This window comes from Pelodiscus sinensis, chromosome 3, assembly GCF_052426305.1.
Source record: "Pelodiscus sinensis isolate ZL-2025 chromosome 3, ASM5242630v1, whole genome shotgun sequence".
NCBI classification, from domain to species: Eukaryota; Metazoa; Chordata; order Testudines; family Trionychidae; genus Pelodiscus; species Pelodiscus sinensis.
In genome coordinates, this window is record NC_143054.1 from 148,442,076 (window position 1) to 148,456,229 (window position 14,154).

At 52.2% G+C, this 14,154-nt stretch overlaps 1 protein-coding gene across 1 annotated transcript in view; it reads left to right on the forward strand.

The window, feature by feature from the left end:
- Positions 1-112: 112 nt before the first annotated feature.
- The window catches only part of LOC149525169 (uncharacterized), a 39,302-nt gene continuing 25,260 nt past the window's right edge, over positions 113-14,154 (forward strand). The window contains exon 1 of the mRNA XM_089777434.1: positions 113-305. The gene's annotated coding sequence lies outside the window, so the exon portion shown is untranslated. The remainder of the gene's footprint in view (positions 306-14,154) is intronic.

Genomic DNA, 14,154 nt, shown 5'->3' on the forward strand with positions numbered 1-14,154 from the left:
TGCTGGCTCGCACTAATCCACCTGCGGGCACGTCTAGGAAGAGCACGAGACAAGCCCGACATGCTTATTTGCATACCCCGCCAGGCGCAGACGCACGGTGCGCCGCAGGGAACTTGGCGCTCGTGACCCCAGCCGGCCGCCCGGCGTGCGACATAAACGACTGGCGGACGGAAGCGCCGCGCTCACAGGCTGCCCCTCCCATCTGGGGCACCCGGATGTAGACCCTGCCCTGTTCGCTTCCGACCGGGGGGCTTCCGGTACGTGGGACGCTGAGGCGAAGAGGACGAGGCTGGGTCTGCATCCCGGTAAGTGCTGGGAGCCGCGAAGTGCAGGCGCTGGGGGACACCGCGTTTCCTCCTCCTCTTCTCCCGGCCCCTCCCGCGCGGCGTTATGTGCCCCGCCAACCGGAGAGTGCCTGGGTCGCGCCGTCCCGCCCTGCCACCGCGGCCTTGTGAGCTCCCGCGCTCCGTGCGGTAGCAGGGCTCCGGCCCGCGCTCGAGCCAGGGCTTCCACCCGGGAGCTCATCGTAGGGCGAGGGAGGGAGACGCCGAGCTGTGCCCGGGATGCGGCCCCGGTATAAGCGTCGCCAAATCTATGGCAGCCGGAGCGGCTGCCCTATCGGCTCAGGTTGCCCTTGCTCGCCCTGCCCGTGGTGGCTCCGCTGAGGCCGCCCCCAGCGTTCACCGCGTCCCCTCAAGCCCACCACCTCACGCAGTCAGCTTACAATGTACCGCCAGCAGGGTGGGTGTTCCTCTGCTGCCGCCTGATCTCCGCGGCTTTCGGCCGCCGGGGTCTTGTTTTTCCCCCGCAGCCATGCGAACCGAACCCTGTCTCTTTAAATGCAAGCGGAGATTTTCCTGTAACAGCGCGGCTCCGGGGGAGCGGTTGTAACTAAAGCAGTGTTTCTCAACCTTTTTATATAAAGTACCTTTTTAAAATAAATTCTAAGTACCCCCCAGTACCCACAGTTTTCCGACATACAGTGTTTTTTTTTTACCATTGCCACACATTTGTTTAAACAACTTAATGGTAGCGGGGCAGGGGATGAAATTTTTGGGTGTAAAAATAACAAAAATAATAAAGTGCTGTAAAACTTAAAACAAAAATTCAGTTTTCTCCAAATTTCAGTTGTTGACTTCCCTCCCCCCCCCCAGACTTCTCTAGTATCCCTAAGAATACTTGTACCACTAATTGAGAAACACTGAACTAAAACAGAGGCTATGTCTACACTTGTGGGTTCTTGCGCAAGTACTGCCATTCTTGTACAAAAAGCTGCAGTGTCCACACTGCCTGCCTGCTCTTGCGCAAGGAAATTTACAGGATGGTGTGGTAAGAGAGGGCTTCTTGCGCAAGAGCTACGCTCTTTTTTAACAGGTGTAAGCCCTCTTGCGCAGGAGCTCTTGTGCAGGAGCTCTTGCACAAGAGGGCAGTGTGGACTATCGGCAGGGGTTTCTTGTGCAAGAAAGCCCTATGGCTAAAATGGCCATCAGAGCTTTCTTGCGCAAGAGAATGTCCACACTGCCACAAGCGCTCTTACAAAAAAGCACAGCTCGCACATGGCAATGTGGACGTTTTCTTGCGCAAGAAGCCGCGAGTGTAGACATAGCCCCAATGTTGCCAGAGTTGGCCATGTTGTGGTTCTGCATATCACTGACTTGCTCAATAATTGAGAGGCGGTTGATTGGTCATTGACAGGGCTCGACAAATTATAGAAAACCCTACTCGCCAGACAAAAAAGGGACTCACCCCCCCATTTCCCAAAAAAGTGTTTTTTTAATTGCATAAATTCCTAATAAGAATAAGAACAGTAATTGTTAATATGTTCTTAATAAATATCACCAAGTTATTAATAAATATCTTATAAATGTCTACCTCTTCCCTCTGCTGCCATGTCTCCTCCCCTTGCTCCATCAGCTCCCCTGGTGCATGCTTCCCCCCAACCTCTCACTCTCCTCTGTCCTGTCTCCTGCCCTTCTCACTGCCCTCAGCCTTCCTGAGAGCTGCCCCCCTCCGCCAGCCCTTCTCTCCCTCCTGTGCCCAATCCTCCAGTAACCCCACTCTGATCATGTGAGCTACCCCTCCTCGTCCCCTCTTCTAACACCTCCCTCTACACCTGCCCTGCCTCTCTCCTCTAGTGCTGGTTCATCCCCTGCAGGTGCCAGCCCTTCTGCTTCATCCCCAGAATCTCCTGGCACCTGCATCCTCCTGGTGCCTCTCATTGCCCCTTCCCCTTTGCCCTCTTTTTCCCTGATGCCCACCCCCTCTGCCTCCATTGCCCTCATGACCCTGTGCCCTCACACATGCATTGCTTCGTCTCCACCTTCCTCGTGCTCACCCCTTCTTTCAAGCCTTCTCCTAGCATCTTCCTCTCCCCCTTCTAGCCCCCAGTGCCCTTACCCTCTCCTCTCCCACTGACACCTCCCTTCCTACCCTTTTCCTCAATGTCTCCACTTGGCTCCCTGGGATTTGTCTCTCCTGCACCCCTGTTCCTTGGTGCTTTCCCCTTTCTTCTTCTCCTGACCTCCTCCCCTCCCCTCGGCACAAGCCCCTTCCCCATTTTTTCCCCTTACCTCCTCTTCCCACAGTCCAGCCCAGCCCCTTTCCCTCCCCCAGGGACAGCTCTAGGTTTTTTGCTGCCCCAAGCAAAACATTTCCCCCCACCTTTTTGTTTTCTTTACACGTTTGCATTTTGCAATGGTTTTTTTGTTTTTCATTTTTGTCCCGGCATTTTAGCCCTATAAATAGCACATAGCATTTTCATTCATTTTTTTCCATAAAGGCAAAGGCGCTTCAAGTGAACTCCCCCTTTCATTCGCTGCTGGGTCACAGCAGCCTTTTCCCTGGCCTGTGAAGCCCCTCCCTATGGACAAGCACCCCTCACTCCCGACCCACAGGGGAAACAGGGTGCAGAGACAGCACAGAGCCAGAGGGGTGCAGAGAACAGTGGGGGGGAGGGGACAGGGGTGGCGCGGGGAATGGGAGGCACAGAGCCAGAGGGACGCAGGGATCGGTGAGGGGGGAAGGTGAGCAGGGTGCGGTGGAGGCGCCGGGAATGGGAGGGTCAGAGGGATCGAGGTCTAGGGGCAGTGCAGGGAACGGGCAGCACAGAGCTGGGGGGGCAGGGTTCGAGGTGCAAGGGCGGCGCAGAGCCAGAGGGAGAGCAGGGGATGGCAGATGGGGCGTGGGGCGGGCGCAGTGAGCTGGGCAGTCAGCTAGGATCAGTCTCTCGCCGGCGAGGGGGCTGGGGCTGTGGCGGGACTGGAGCCGGCGGGGCGAGCGGCGCTTGGCTGCGCTGCGCACTGCAGCCAGCTGCCAGGGACACGCAGCCAGAGCCGAGCTGTAACGGCCCTTTAAAATTGTCTGACAGCGCCCCGCCACTTCGCGCTGCAGCTGCACGCGGGCAGCCCGGCGCTGAGAATCGCCGCAGTTCCCCCTCCCCAGCAGTGCTCTGCTCCTCTGCTGGCCAGTGGATCGGATGGGGCCAGTCCGCCCCTGCAGTCGCCAGCTGGAAAATCTACTTGCCGCGGGCAAGTGTATTTGTCGAGCCATGGTCATTGAAGTACAAACTTTATTCTAACAAGAAGGTTTGAAAGAGATGTAGATCATTCTCCAAAGCTAATCTCAAAAGGTGAGCCTCTCTTTGTGGTTCACACAAGTGTGATGCTGTCTGTAACAGCCTATGTTAGGCACATTTTTAACTTTTAGAAGTCCTCTCGAAAGCTATGCACGTGGACAGCTGCATTTGCAAATGAATCTGCATTGTGTATTAGTTTGTCTAGCAGAGAAGTATTTTAATGTGATTTTGATGTTCTGTTATTTTTTTAAGGATTGCATTTGTATCTAAGCCATTATATTCAAATTCCGAATGTTACATTTTTAATACCCCAGCATCAGGGTTCTCTCTACGGTGCACGTGCCCATGCAGGTGTGCATCAAGAATTTGTGTCCTGCGCACCTTCTTAGCAGAGATGGCTCAGCTGCTCTGGGGTAGGGTCCCCATGATGGGGAACTGCCTGCCCCCAGAAGCAGCTGAGCAGTCACCACGCAGCTTTGGTCTGAGCTTCAGCCCTTCCTCAGGACTGGAGCTGCGGCCAGGGTGGGCTGCATGGTATCTGCCAAAGCTGGAGCCTGGGGTCCTGATTGCAGTACTAAAAATAGTACCATGGCCCGGAAGCAGCCACGCAGTGCTGGCCCCAGCTACTCTGGGGCTGCCTGGCGTGGCGGGACTGGAGCCAAGGCCACCCACAGTGCTATTTTTAGTTGGGAGTGTTTCTGGGGCTACCCATGGAGCGCTTCTGGGGTGGGGACCATGGTGCTAAAAATAGCATCCGGGGCAGCCCTGGTTCAAGTCCTGTCACATGGGGCAGACACCCACCATGCCATTCCACTGCAGCCCCAGCTCTAGTCCCTGCACATGGGGCAACCAGACAACATGTTGAAGGCAGAAGGCGTGGAAAGGGGCAGGGGGAGAACCAAGGGGAAAGTAGGGCAGAGGAGAGGACGGGGCTTGTACTGAGGGATGGAGGGGGTCAGAACAGGAGAAGAAAGGGGGAAGGCACTAAGGGGCAGGGTGGAGGAGAGAGGAAAAATGCCAGGGGGCCAAGACGTGACAATGAGGGCAAATAGCAGGGGGGAAGGTGTCAGTGGGGGTGGAAGAAGGGAGGGGACAGAGTGATGCTGGGAGAGGAAAGGGAATGGGTGCAAGAGGAAGGAGAGGGGAGGAGTGGGTGCAGGGTGAAAGGTTGAAAAGAGGTGTGGGCATGAGGAAGGCAGGGGATGGAGCAAGTCATGTGAGGGCACAGAGGGGCATCAGGAGAACTGGTGCAGAGGTTGGTGAGGGGATGGGCACCAGGGAAGAAGGGAGCAAGGCGGGCAGGTGTTGGAAGGGGAAGGCACCAGGAGAGTGCAGGGGGTAATGTGTAGGTGCCAGGGAGATTGTGGGGAAGAACCAGAAGGGCAGACACAGGGAGGGGAGGGATGGGCACCAGAGGGCAAAAGAGAGAGGCAGTATAGGTGGGTAGAGGGAGGTGTTAGGAGAGAGCATGGGGAGGGGTAGCTACAGATCAGAGTGGGGCTAGAGGAGGGGGGGCACAGGGGAAAGGGAAGAGCAGGTGCAGAGGTCAAGGAGGATGTGGAGGGGGAAAAGTCCCAGGAGGGCTGAGGGGAGTTAGAAAGGCAGGAGCCAGGACAACAGACGAGGGTGGGGGGCAGCAGCAGGTACCAGGGGAGCAGATGGGGTGAGGAAAGGGTGAGAGACATAGCAGCAGAGGGAAAAGGAAGAGATGGGTGACAGGCAGCAGCAGAGGGAAAAGGAAGAGATGGGTGACAGGCAGCAGAAGGGAGATGAAATGATAGGTGAGGTCCAAGGTGCAGAGGGTGTTGGGGAAGGAGGCAGGTGTCAGGAGAGCAAGGAGAGGGCTTGCAGGGGTCAGAGGTGTATGGAGGGCAGGGACATGTCAGGGAGGCAAAGTGAGAGATGGGGCAGAGACCCAGGAGAGCAGAAATGGGATGAGAATGGGAAGGGCTGAAGAGGAGGGGGAAGGATAGAGGCAGGGGCCAGGTGTGAGGGAAGAGTAAGGAAGGGGCAGGAGCCAGGGAAGGTGAAGGGGGCCCCAAGGAATCTCTGTTGCTTTGGGGCTGTGTGGCTGTTTTGTTGCTAAGAGAAGGTCAGTGCTGCTGCCCCCTCCTCCCAGGTTGGGCAGCTCTGGCCCAGGGGCACAGCTAGGTCTCTCCATGCCAACCTGTCCCATGGGTACCACCTGCCAGCTGGGCAAGTCCCACAGCCAACACCTTCCCTCCCCTCCCCTGGCTCAACCCCTCACCCAGGGCACATACAGTATGTTTGGGCTTGGCTCACAGGAGGGGCAGAGCGGTGGAGGTTTGGGTGAGGGTATAAAAGCAGACCAGTGGGCTGCTGGTAATTAAGCCACGGCAGTGGAGATGGGATCACAGTATTAAAAATAGCAGCCAGGTCAGTGTAGTAGCTATAGGGGCCAGGGGCCATGGTACTAAAGATACCACTGTGGCCCTGGCTTCAGCCTGGCGCACATGGCAGGCTCCTGCCATGCAACTCCACCCCCAGAGTAACTGGGCAGGCACCATGTGGCTCTGGCCCCAGCTTCAGCCCTTCCTCAGGGCTGAAGTTGTGGCTGGAGCCACGAGGTGCCTGTCCAGCTGTTCTGGGGGAAAGCTGTGTGTACCCATGTTGCTGGGAAAACTCTGGCTGGAAAGGCAAGTGTGTTCTGGGCAGGAACCCAAAGTGGGAAGCAAAGTGTATAGGTGAGTTACTGAGCAGGGTTTGCAAGGGGAGTGAGGCTCAGACGGGGGCAGTATTGGGGGATGGTGGAATGGACGTCTTCGGAAGAATTTAAGTTTCCATCTGTTCTATACTTTATAGCAGGGCTACTCAACTTTGAAAACCCAGGGGCCACAATGATACTCACAGCACATGCTGACGGTTACAACTTAAGTGTGGTTGCATATACATGCAAATATATATATGCAGATAGCTTCTTTCACACTGACGGGCATGAATACAAAGATTAAGTCTTAAGCTGTGACATGGCCAGTGTGAGCCAGTCAGCACCTCTCAGGCTGTGCCCACAAGGCTAAGCAGCCAGCACTTCCCACAATGCCCCGGTGCTCCCAGCACCTCCTCCCTGGGGGCTAGAAATGCTGGCACCCTGTACTTGTCCCAGTCAGCTTGTCCACTTGTGTCTTTCAATGCTCGCCTCTCCTGTGAGATGCCTTGCCATTGTGGAGCATGTTCCCAGTGGAGACCATGTTCAAAGGATCCCTCCTGTGAGCCACATGGTGAGCCCTGTGTAAATGCAAACCGCACTGCGGGCCACAAACAAATGAGCTACGTGTTGCTTTATAGTAAAGGCTGGGTCCAGACTGAGACTGAATGATTGAGGTCATTGCAAGTGCCCCCTACTTGTGCGCATATCACTGCTGCACAGTATTGTAGCATTTCTTAAAGACAAGGGACTATCCTATGTGTCATTTGTTTTGCTGGTTTTCTAGTGGCTCTGAAGTGAGATGTGCCATCCTCTGCTTCATATATAATTCAAACATCCCCTTCCCCCTTTCTGTCTGTCAGTGTTAGCTGTTTTTGTTATCCAGATAAATCTCCATTCTTCATACCAGAAGGTCTAATACCACAGTAATAACTATGGAACAAAAATAAATTGAGTTTTTTAAATTTGATTTAATTAATTTAAGTATCTTTGCAATTAATGTTATTTTAAACAATTTGTGCTTATTACATTCATAACATAAATACAGAGTTGTTCAACCAGAAGCTTCGCAGTTAAGAACATGAAGTTAGGGATCAGACAGCAGTTGTCTGTAGCTCAGAACCACCATGGTAAATGGTTGCATAATGTATAGAAGTGTTACTCAATATCTATTTTAAATGAAAGAGGACCAGGAAGGTCCTTGCCCTACATGGACCTTAATCAGTTCTTGTTTTTATATATACATAAAGGTAGAGAAAATATGTCTCTGGATACTTTGAATGTCTTTGTTAGAGGACATGAGATGAAGTAAATATCATAATACATCACTCTTTTTAGTTAATTTACTTTAAACAATTTATTTAAAACAACAGTTTCAAGAAACAAATCCAAAGTCCAATGAAGTTAATGGAAAGATTCTCATTAACTTCAAGGAGCATCGAAACAGGCCTTAAATGTTCTTTGTTTTCTTGTCTGCTTGCTTTTTTTAAAATTTAAAACTGCAAGAAATTAATTAAAACCACCCAGCATATGCTTAAGCTTTACACACATTCCTTTGATAACCTTTCCGTGCAAATACACAATTCTTTATTTTGAGGAAGAATAAGAACTCTTGTAGTTGAATTGAACACTTGAAATAATACAATCAAGTACCTGTGTACTTTGGCATAAAGCAAAGAATATTATTTGTCACCTTTCTTATACATTTTTATGAATAGACATTCAAGCTTTAAAGAATGCTTATGAGTGGATTAAATCAGACAAAGGAAATCTGCAATTGATTCATTAGAGTTTTAGCTCTGATTTACATGTCTTGTGTGCAGAACAAGCATTCCATGTACAGCAGATTTCTGATAATCCGGCACCTTTGGGACCCGGGGGTGCCAGATTATCGGATACGTTGGGGGCTGACACGGGTCTTGGGGGGGAAATCGGGCGGGGAATGGCACGGTGTGGGGTGAACTAGGTGCTGGCGAGGGGTGGAGCTGCGGGACTAACCCAGCATCACCCCAGCTGCTCTGCCCGCCCTTCCCCAAGTCCGCCGTTGGTCAGCTTCAGAAGCAGCAGACTTGGGGAAGCTGTGGGGCAGAACAGTTGGAGTGCTGCCAGGTTGGTCCCGCAGCACTGCTCAGGTGACCAGCGCAGCGCCTGCTCCACGCCCCACAGTACCCCAGCTGCTCTGCTCTGCGCCGCTTCCCCAAGTCCTCAGCTGGTCTGTTTCAGCAGCGGCAGCAGTGGACTTGGGGAAGCCACGCGGAGCAGCTCCAATTGTCCAGCTGGCCAGAGCACTTCCGGGTTCCAGTTGGTGCCGGACTATCGGGAGTGCCGGACCACTGGATGCCGGACAATTGGAGTTTTACTGTAACTACTTTTTCTAAAGTGGCTCGTTGTAGCAAATTATAGTGGATTGACTTCACCTCTGATCCAAAATAAAATATAGCTCTAAGACACAATGTGAATGGATAGTAATATTCAATACACTGTTGTCTAGGTGTGCAATGCAGAGTGTATCCTATGTAAGCTCAAAAAGGCCAATTAACATAGTTCCCTGAAAGGAGAGCCAGATTTAATTGAGGAAGCCCAGCTGGGGTTGGGCCTGGGAAAGGGCTATAAACAGAGGACATTGGCTACAGAAATTTTTTCAATATTAATTTTCTTTATTTGACTTCATATTATATAAACATTTAAGGCAAGCACCTTGTTAATTATTCCTTGTTTTAGTATTCTTTCTTCCATAACAACATACATATTTTTTAAATGTTAATTTGATATGTAGCTCTCATCTGAACAAGTGCACATGACCTCAATATTGGTGCACAAGACAAAACTCGCTTTGCTCATGGATGGAAAATCTTAGAGGGAACACTGCCCAGCACTAAAGTTTATTTTTAGACACTTAGGAAAATTAAAGATTTTTTTCTAGGTAGGTTAATTTGGGGTCCTGTCAACTGTGACATGTTTAAATTAGCTAGGTTGAGCCTACATGTTTAAGATGCGAAAGGTCATTCAGGTGTAAGATCTCTTCTTCATAAAATCCCCTATTGCGGAGAGTATTCTGAATCCAGAATTCAGTTGTTGTCACAGGCCGGGGTGACTGGGCAGCCTCTGCAAGGGCACCCCCCCAGCTGAAGTGGGGCTGGAGGAGATGGGCAGCCAGAATCCCCACAGCAGCAGAGCATTGGCCCTAGGGATGGAGTGGCCGGTCATCCCAGCTGGGGAACCCCCGACAGCAGCAGGGCCACTGGTGGCTGGGTGGCCCCATTCGGGCACACCCTGCATCACTGAGGTGGGCAGCAGGGTGGGGAGCCATGTTGGGCCAGTGTTAGGGGGGCCAGAGGCAGGGCAGGAAGGCCCAGAGAGATGACCCCAGGAGTGGAGCAGCCATCATTTGAGCATTGACCTTCCCTTGTCTGGGACAGCTCTGGTTCCGAGGGTGCCAGACCAGGGAGATCCAACCTGTATTTGAAAACATCTATCCCCCTCAATCTTCTCTTTTACAGACAAAACAAACCAATGTGTTCTTGCCCTTTCATCATTTTTGTTCACCTCCTATGGACTTTCTCTGATTTGTCTACCTCTTTCCTGGAATGTGTTGCCCAGAATTGGGCACAATACTTGAGGTAAAGCCTTGTTTGTCAGTGTGAAGTAGAGTTGTGGCATTACTTCTGATGTCTTGCTTACAACACTGCTGCTGAAACATTCCAGAGTAGATTTTTTTTTTAAACTGTTATACTCTTACATTTTTGACTCCTATTTAGCTTGTGGTCCAGATCACTTTCTGCACTATGCCTTCTTAGTAGGGATGTAAAGGTTTAACCAGTTAAATAGTAAACCTCACCGTTTAATGGGCGAGGCTTAAGATTAACTGATAGGAGCTAGAGCAGCTCCCTGTCTGGAGCAGCTAGAGCTGCTCTGGCTGGGTTGAAGCAGCTCCCTGCCTGTGGCAGGGGAAAAGGAGGTTACTTCAGCACAGTGATGGGTAGGAAGGCTGCTCCAGATGGACTGAAGCAGACCTCCCCACTTGCCCACCTTTTAATTGGTTAACCGATTAAATTGGTTAAACATATTGTTTAACTGATTAGCCAGTTAAATGGGATTTTTACAACCCTACTTCCTAGGCAGATATATCCCATTCTGTGTAAAACTCATTGTTTCTTCTTAAGTGGAGTACTTCACATCTGTCCTTATTGAATTTCATCCTGTTTTTTCCAGACCACTTCTCCAGTTGGCCAAGATCATTTCAAATTTTAATCCTATCCTCCGGTGCACTTAACTCCTCCTAACTTGGTGGTATCTGCAAACTTTACGTGTATTCTCTATTAGGGATGTGAAAGTATGCCTGTGTAAGTGGTACCGATGACCTTGGGCTCATCAGTTAACCCTCATGATTACACACAGTGTGCCCCCCCAAACCGGTGCTGCCTCTGTATCCAAGGCAGGGGGGCAGGAGAGGGTGTTGGGAGGAGAGACAGGTGTAGCTGGCCCATGTGGGAAGCTGTCTGTCTGTGTGTAGCGGCTCCTGCCGAGCCAACTGTGCACATATGCACTTGCACTGCTGCCTCTGTGTCATAAGCAGCAGCCTGGGGGGCAGGCAGGAGTTGGTGCTCGGGGGAGCTGGCTTAAGAAGCAGCAGTGCTGGAGAGTGGGGACAGAAGCTGGCTTTTAAGCCAGCTCCCCAAGAGCACCGGCACCCCTCCCTCTGAATGTAAACATATAAACACTGAAATGTTCAGAGGTTACACATTTACAATTGTTCACCAATTGGGATGTTTTTACTATGTTGTTATCCAATTGTAGTTGATAAAATAATTATTTGGCCAGTCATTTTTCTGAGAGAATACAGTAAATGAAACTATTAATTGACACTGCTGTCTCTGTTTTGGATAACCATTAATTTGCTCCTAAACTACTGAACTCTGAGCAATGTTCCCTTAATTTTTTCCATTGATGGGCAGAGTAAATTTTATGTGCACCAAGGCACATACCAGTGTTTACCACCAGTAGAAACACGTGTGGGTACTTTGCTATTCAGCTGCGTTGCACCTGAATCTCTATTCAGTGTCTGCGTAAGTGCATGTTTTACAGGGAATGCTGACTCTAAGAGTACATTTACACTGCAAGCTTCTTTCGGAACAAGCTTTTCTGGAACATATCTTCTGGAAAAGCTTATTTCGAAATAGCACATCTACATAGAAAAAGCACAGCTAAATAGCAAATTGCTATTTAAAAAGATAGTGTCCAATCAGTGTGGACGTTATCTTACATTTAAGGCCACCCGGAACCAGTTCAGGCAGGGCAGTAGGTCAGCAGTTGCTTCTGGGAGCTCCTGCCTAAGGCTATCTGAGACGCAAGATTAAAGGGACCCCCCTGTTTCTCAGGTTCTTCTGCTTGCCTACCTTTCTGAGGGACAGCAAAGCATTTGCTGTGTGCGCTCTGGTTGCCCTGCTTTTGGACACAGTACTCCCTTCCATGGAGCTGGAGCTGCCTCTGGGCACGTGATGTCCCCACACTGCCGTGCTGCAGTTTCTGCGGGCTGCCTTCATGGCCCTATATGAGCTCGACCTTGAGTTGATCATTGAGAACCTCTGCCTGTGTGTGGGAGCAATACCATTGCAACCATACCCAACAGTGCAGCAACACTTCTGGAGGTTGGACACCACTTATGACTGCTGGGTCTGGCTGGTGATGGAGCAGTGGGATGACCAGCAGTGGCTCCAAAACTTCTGCATGAGGAAGGAGACATTCCTGGAGCTATGTGTCTGACTCGCCCCTGCCTTCAGGCAGCGGGACACCCAGATGTGACCCACCAACTCCACCTGGAAGCTGTCCACGCCCAGCCATTACCAGTGCGTGGGGAAGTGGACCTTCGGAGCCCTCCTCAAGCAGGTATGGTGCTCTTGGTCTGCAGTCCCTGGAGGGCTAGGGATGACTGGAAAGGGAGACCCTAGGGAAAGGAGGGGTTAGCAGTGCATGCTGTGGGAGTGGCAGGGGGAAGCTCCATCCCCAGGGGGTTCTGCAGTCCTGCCCCCTCACAACCCTGCGGAGAGCACAGGGCTTCACAGCAGGTGGCTCCTGGGGTGTTTGTGAGGAGGAGGGCTCGGGGACCTCCCAAGGCCTCAGGCACCCCTTTTGATTCTCTGTTTTGTTTCAGTATTTGTCATCTCCTGTGGATAGTGAGGGACATTAACATCATCCTGCTGCACGGGGTCATCTGTCTGGGCGACCTGGACCCCATCATCACCGGATTTGCCACCCTGGGCTTCCCCTAATTCAGGGAGGGAGGGAGCTATTGATGGAACCCATGTCCCCATCCATGCCCCTGGCAGCACAGTACATAAACCAGGAGGCATACTTTTCTGTGGTCCTTCAGGCCCTGGTCGACCACCGCGGCCAGTTCACGGACATTTTTGTAGGCTGGTCGGGGAAGGTGCACATCTCCCGTGTCTACCAGAAGCTGGAGGTGGGCACTTTCTTCCCTGAGCATATCATCGGGTCGGGGATGTTGAAATGACACTGTGCCTTGTGGGGGACATGGCCTATCCTGTCATGCCATGGCTGATGAAGCCACAAACTGGACACCTGGACCCCAGCAGGACTGGTTCAATGGCCGCCTTGGCAGGGCCCGCATTCAGGACGAATGTGCCTTTGGCTACATGAAGGCGCGATTCAGGTGTCTCCTGACCCACCTGGATGTGGGGGAGCAGACTGTCCCCCAGATAATATCTGCATATTGTATGCTCCCCAATATCGTGGAGAGGAAGAGGGAGGCCTGCCTTCTGGAGTGGGGGACAGAGGCTGGCCGGGAGGGATGGGCCTTTGAGCAGCCATGCACAGCTGCTATCCACCAGGCACATCAGGTGGGGATGCACATTTGAGAGGCCCTGAGGGAGTTTCTCTCTGAAGGACCCCAATAATTCTCCCCAGGGCCTCCCCACTAGTGGCCTATCCCTTGACCCTGTCTGCCTTCCCTCCAACAACCATTCCCGTCCCCCCCCTCCACCCTTCTTCCCTGCACACACAATAAAAACAACTGTTTTGTTTTGAAAAAAAACCTATTTGCTTATTTATTTGGGATAGAAGCAACTGGGAAGGAAGGAGTCTGAGAACCTGGAAATGGGGCGGGGGCGGAGAGGGGAGCGGCACAGAAACTTGGTGGGTGAAGAGAGGCTCAGGGCTGGGCCTGAGAGGGATGCATGGCTCGAGTGTTTCCTCTACCTACTGTGCAGGGACCTCGGGGGGGGGGGGCGGGTCCAGGGAGGATAAGGAGATCAGGAATGGGAGGGGAGTGAGGACTGGGGCAGGAGCAGGGACTGGGATTGGTGCCTCCCAAGTCAGGGGCACCTGGATGGTCTCACACATTGCAGTCCTGCTACAGCAGCTCAGTCCACATCTGGGTCTGCCACTGCCTTTCGTCCCGGACCTTCTGGACCAGCAGCTGCTGCATGCCCTGGAGGATGGAAATGTGCTCCCTCCTGAGGTCCTCCTGGACCATCTGGTGCCTGCAGTTCTCCCGGGGTTGAGTGGCTGGCTCAGCTGGTGTTGATTGCCCCACAGTCGTGGCTGGTCCAGCTGGGGAGAATAAAGAGAGATGGTCAGTCATCCCTGGAGACACTGCGTGGCTCAGACTGGTGCTACATATGCATCTACGTGCACAAACTGCAGCACAGTGAGAAGGCCGAGCGATGATTGCACCACAATGCCCGCCACCCCAACTCACTCACCTGATGATCCCTCCTCAGCCTCAAAGGATGCCTGAGACGCATCCAGATCGTGGGGTACAAGCTTCAGGGTGGTGATGGTCACCATGCTTGCCATTTCCTCCTCCTCCTCTTCATGAGCTGGGACCCCCGGGCAGGCGACAACAGGTGTCTCCAGCCCTGAGTCCACCACCAGAGGTAGGGAAGGGGCTACCCTG